Here is a 6,000-nt window from a genome sequence, read left to right on the forward strand (position 1 = left end):
TTGCCTTTAAATTCCTTTAGCATCTCTTGATGTGCCATTGACATATGAGTCTTTTACCTTTTTTATTGTGTCTGCTGCATGTCTCGAGCACCTTTTTGGCATGTAATGGGAGCCTTAAACCTTCTTACAGACAAGCAGCTAAAGGAAGGTGTAATAGCAAAGCCTGGGACCTGGAGCCCTGGCAGGCTCCTCTGCTCATCCCCAGCAGCTGCCCTTTCAGAGCAGGTTGCAGAGCTCTGTCTCCTTGACAGACTCCTGTGTGCCCTTTCTGAATTGTTTCTTCCCTCGGGCAGTCTGAAGGAATATGCCTCAGATGACCGTGTTCAAGCAAATCTCACCCTTACATTTCACTTTAGTCAATTTAAATCTCGCACTTTATGCTGTAGCCAAAGCCATTAGCCCATGTCATCCTTCACTGTAATGCAGATCTGCTCCTATCTCATTACAATGTGCACAGCTCTACCACAGGGTCTGATACACTCATCCAGAGCTATACTGAATTATTAAGGGCTTCACTTAAACCAGCATGACTGGGGAAGTTTTGAAACTCTGTCTTTAATGTGACCTGTAAGGTTGAAGTTCTTGAGGTCTCTCTGAACAGTTGATGTTTTCAGTACGCTCTGTGTGACACTTCAGATCTGTATAATTACATGGATTTTGAAAGAGAAATATATACTCTGACTTTGGACAACTCTGGCTCTATTGTAGCTTGGCTGCAACAAAAAAAATCTAAAGACCTTTTCCACTTATGTACATAAACAATGAAATCCTTAAATCTTCCTTGTCAGATGAAAGCCTGGGCATTCCATAATAATATTTTTTATGTGCTTACAGTAGGAATTATTTTGAGTGCTCAACTTTGACTTAGTAGGTCAAAGATGATATTCTTTTTATACAGATCTTTAATATAAGCAATATTCTCTTTCACCCCTGACTCATAATACAGCAGTTTTCCTTCAAAGTGTAAATTAAAGTGAAGCCACAAAAGGGTCATTAATGGACTTGGTAGAGTCAATACTGAGGGTATCATGTACTGCCTGTTTAATATTAAAAGTGAAATCAATGGAAGTATGGTCTTAATATATATGGGCTTTGTGAATGCTGAGAGAGAGCAGAAAGTTTAAACTTGGGAGTGTACAGAGAGATGAAACAGCTTGCAATGCAGCATAATGTTGGGGTTCGTTCCTGAAAACCCAGGAAAATATATGCCTGCAGCTAAAGGTCAGAAACTATTAGTGAGGATTAGGATGGTGTCATGCACTGTATTTCGTATGTGGAATTTTAAAAAAATTCTAATGGAAGGAAAAGATTTGTAATTCCAGAGCCACCAGTTAAGCAGTAATATCCAAATCATTGGCTAATCTTTTCCTTCAAATTAATGAATAGAAAGGCCAGAATGCCAGAGCAAAATCCCCTACAGAACATACTTTGTGAGAGCACTAATAAGACACATACTGTATAACTATTCCGCTTACAGTATGGAAGACTTTTAAAGGATCAATTAAAAGAGACTTAAAATGCAATTAAAGTGGAAATCACTCGGCAACAAGGCATTAGCCATCACTCCCATCAGCCCTGCATTAGTGAGCCTTTAGTAAGAGATTTGCTGGTGGATAACATATTTGTGAAGCATAATAGTAGGACTGAGCCCAGGCAACAGAGAGGAGGCTAAAGCCAAGCTGACCTCCAGGGAAAGGCCTGGAACTGCCTCTTCTTACTGTGCTGAGATGTAAATGGTGCCAGGTGATGGGAAAGAGAAGCAGCTTCTGAGAGATGGCTGCACTGGAGGACAGAAGGCACAACTTGTGGGAGTTTTTTTCAGCCCTCTGATAAACGGTGCTGGAGCAGGGAGCCCATCTGTTTCTACAGCTGACAGTGCAGATTTCTTTTTAATACCAGTCTCTCTTTCCTTGGGAGGAGGCAGGCAGTTTTGCCATGGCTTGGTTCTGTCCCAGGGGATCCCTCACCAGATGCATAGGGGAACAGCCAGGCAAGGAGGTGAATCCACCACTGGCCAGTGTGTGATTAGGTCTTATCCTCAAAGTGCACCTTTTTATTGGGACAAGGGGATAGTTCTGATGTACTTAAAGTTTGTGTGTTGGAATCTGAGCCAAGGAGCCAGAAAATAGAAAATTGTGTGGAAGGAAAGAAGAGCTGCTTGTACTAAGAAAAAGCCAGTGGCAGAAAATATATGGGGTTTCGTTTTTTTATTTCAAGAACAAATCAGTAAGTAGTAGGGTTGTGTGTGTAAATCCAGTAAAAAGAAAAGAAAAAAAGAACTTTAATTGAAATGAAGTTAAAAATTGCAGCCACAGAACTGAGTTTAGGACCTGGAGACCTGATCCAGGCAATGCTTCTTGCCTGTGGGAGGGACTGCTGGCACAGGGCCTTAGGCTAAAAAATGTCTAATATTCTCATTAATATTAGGTGATGAATGCCACAAATGTGGCCACATCAGTAGATGAGAAATGTCATTTTAAATATGTACATGCTGCTTGGGCAATTAAAGTGTGTGTGTGCATGGGGGCTTTTGGGTACTCTGTGTTCAGAACCTTGCTCAGTCAGAGGTGTGGCTCTGCTGACTCAGCCCTGTGTCAAATATGTGTCTGCATAATGCAAAAGTAGTTTGAAATGCCTGTAATGTGTGGCAGTGAATCATGACAACAACCTGCTTCCAACCATCTCGTGGCAGAGCTGATCCCTGGACAGGTACAGCTGAGCACACTTCCCCAGCACTGGGTTATGGGGTGACAAACCTCGTGGCTGCTATGTGTGCATGGTGGAGGTGCCTGTGACAGGATTCCTGTAAAAACAGCCCAGCCACGAACCAAAAGGCTGGGTAACTGGTCTGTGTTATTTACAGAAAGACACCTTAGACAGGCAAGTGCAGGATTTGTGCACCTCCTTTCTCCCTGATAAGTAGCTGTTAGTCATGTGCTGCTGCTAATAATTTCCAGAAAAGAATATTAATAATTTATTTTTCCTTTTCCACTGCTGATTATGTTTCAGACACAACCTGAGTGTCTCTTAGTAAAATGGTGCTACAGATTTGCGTAATTACAACTATGATTAGTTTTCAAATTTTAATAGTAGATAATTAGATTTTTTTTTTTTTGTGGAGGGAAATACCTTAAGAGAAGGCAAATCAGAAGCTTGGTCATTTTATTTTAAGCCACATGGCATGGGCAATGAAGAATAACTGAGTCATCCAGGCTTTATCTAAATGAAAGAAATGATGGGTTAATAGTCCATGTCTCACAATGAAGCAGAGTCCTAAAAGGACACATATTTAACCAAAGCACTGCAGGCCCTGACTGGTGAAGCTTCTCCACAAAGTGTGGGGCTGACATTCCAATTTAGAAGCATCACGTAAAATCTTAATCAGTGCAACCAAATTAGCAGAGGGAAGCTTTTACACCATGTTCCTTGTTTACGCTTATCATTCTTAATAAATTCTAAATGCTTTTACAGGTGTGGAAATAGGCCTATTACCAAGATAATTTTCTTAATCATAGACATCATAGATTGAGATGTGACATTTGCCATAATTCCCTTGCTCTATCTCATAGCTTTCTGAAAGCTGTCTACATTTCCAACACCATCTCTGTGGTAGAAGCGGTCTCTTGACTGATGTATGTCCAAATAAGCCTTTGAATACTTTTCCATATTGGCCTTGAAATAATTCAGATGTCAAATTACCTCTCTCCAGACTTCCTGACTCCACCAGGCCCCTTGAATATGTTTTTTAGAAAGTATTTAGGGGGAAAATATTAAATTTTTCTAAGCTGGGTCAGGGTTCATAGAATTTGCTAATAAAGAGGCAGGCAAGGAAGATATTTACTTGGGGAAGGCTTTTGAGTATATTTTGTGTAACAGCTGCAGGTTGAGACAGCCTTTAGTTTGTGTTTCTGAGTTTGCATGCCTCCAAGCTTTTGGCATCTTTGCTTTTTTTTCCCCCTCCTGTTTTCCTTTCAAGACAAATAAGGAAACAATTTCAATCTTTTCACACCAAGCCTTTTAGCATGGTCCACATATTCAAACCTCAGGTTGAACCACTTCTCAGTTTGACAAGAAATATCCTCCCACTTCTCATTTTGTTCTCTTCAAGATGCCCTTACAGCTGAAATGCATTGAGAGCACAGAGCTGGGAGGGTCCCATCAGCCAGGTGTGCCACAGCCCACAGCACTTGAGCAGTTGCTCTGCATAGCATTTGTGTGATAAAGCTAATCAGGAGAAATGGCTTTCAGCGAAAAATCCCAGGTTTTGGGAGCATTTTGCAACAGTGATGGCAAATGGCCTCTGCCTTTTTCTGTGGAGGATTAACACAGCAGCCCCTCAGCCACAGCTGCTGCCAGGACTCTTGTAGGGTGGCTTTGCATATCCCCATCAACCAACTGAGCAGTGCGAGCTCAGGAGGGAGCAGGGGCTGACTCGCCTCCTCCTGCTGTATTAGAAACTGCCTCCACATAAAGGTGCAGGGTGAAAAGGGGTTTTATCTCAAGATAAAAACTTTTCCACACTGGTCATTCTGGATGGGTTCACTGTGGTCAGTTCCCATCTGAACCTGACACAGGTGCAGGGGTTTTCTCCTGAAGGGCCTGGAGCAGGGCAGGGCTTTCCCTCATTGTTGCTCAGGAAGTTGTCTCTAAATGCTCTATCCTTTGGGGTATTGTTGTTCTTAAGTGAGACAAAGATGATGAAACAAATAAGTTTCACAGGGATGTTGTTGTCCAGCTCAATGGTGTTTCTACTGAGACCTTGCAAGTGGGCATGTAAGCCAGGGGGTAGGAAATGTAAATAAAATTCAAATCTGCTTTCATCTTGTCTGTATTAAGATCATGACATTACAAATACTGTCAAATAAAACTATCAGAAACTTAATTACTTAGAATTAACTATTTCTAGAAAGATATCAACAAGGTTGCTAATTGATTAAATGCTTCAAGTGGGATAAGAAATTTTTAAGGTCCAAGACGACAACATAGGGCTGACCGATGAAATAATCAGAGGGAAGATGATGCCTGCATTTTTAATAAAATGAAAACAAATAAGTATCTGGGGTTTATTTTCTTTAAATAATGCACTAAGAATGTGAAACTGAAACAAAGGTAACGTTAAGGTAATGTGTGGAGTGGGGTAAAAAAAATTTTTTTAATTGTCCTGATTTTAATAATCTGCAGAGTGATTATACATGCATAAGAAAATGTGCTTATTTGCTATCTCCATTACTAAATTTGGTGTCCCTGTATTCAGGCCCTTTATCTAGTTTCCTCTCTGTTTTGTTTCTACCACTTGAAAAAGGGGTTAATTGCAACTTATCACTATTAAGAAGGCGTTTGCTGCAAGCATGTGATATTTGTCGGCTGGTACAGAATTTGTTCAGAACCATTGACCTAAAATGCCCACAAGTATTGTTTCCTTTAAAGTATTAGCCTTATCTTACAGTGTAGACTCAAGCAATCTGAAAGGTAAATAATCAAAGAAAAGCTATTACCCAAGACTGCTTACAGTTCTTTAAATCAAGTGTCTATGCAAGGCTAGAGATGCTGTGGATAATTTTAGAAACAAGCATGTGACAGCAGTTACACACTCTCAAAATTGTTTAAATTCAATGCTTATAATCAAAAAGTAATTATACACAGCATTGAAAAGAGGCAGTTCAATGCATCTCAGAGATCAGTTACAACCAAAATCTGTGAACAGAAGGAGTGAGCTTGTATGACTGTCACGCAAATCCCTACCAAATTACTATTCACTTCGATTAACTTTCAGTGACCGTGTCTATAGGCTGCTTGGCTAATGGTTTTCTGTCAATACTGTAAAAATGCTAACCTGTCTTTACATCTAATCAATTTTGAAATGGCTCTTTACATAAATGGTCTATTCCTTTACTTCATTAAAAGAAAAAAAAAAAAAAAAAAAAAAAAAAAAAAAAAAAAAACCAAAAAAAAAACCAAACCAGAAGCAATCAAATAAGATTGGACTGAACAAGCATTTGT

This window comes from Vidua chalybeata, chromosome 11, assembly GCF_026979565.1.
Source record: "Vidua chalybeata isolate OUT-0048 chromosome 11, bVidCha1 merged haplotype, whole genome shotgun sequence".
Taxonomy (NCBI): domain Eukaryota; kingdom Metazoa; phylum Chordata; class Aves; order Passeriformes; family Viduidae; genus Vidua; species Vidua chalybeata.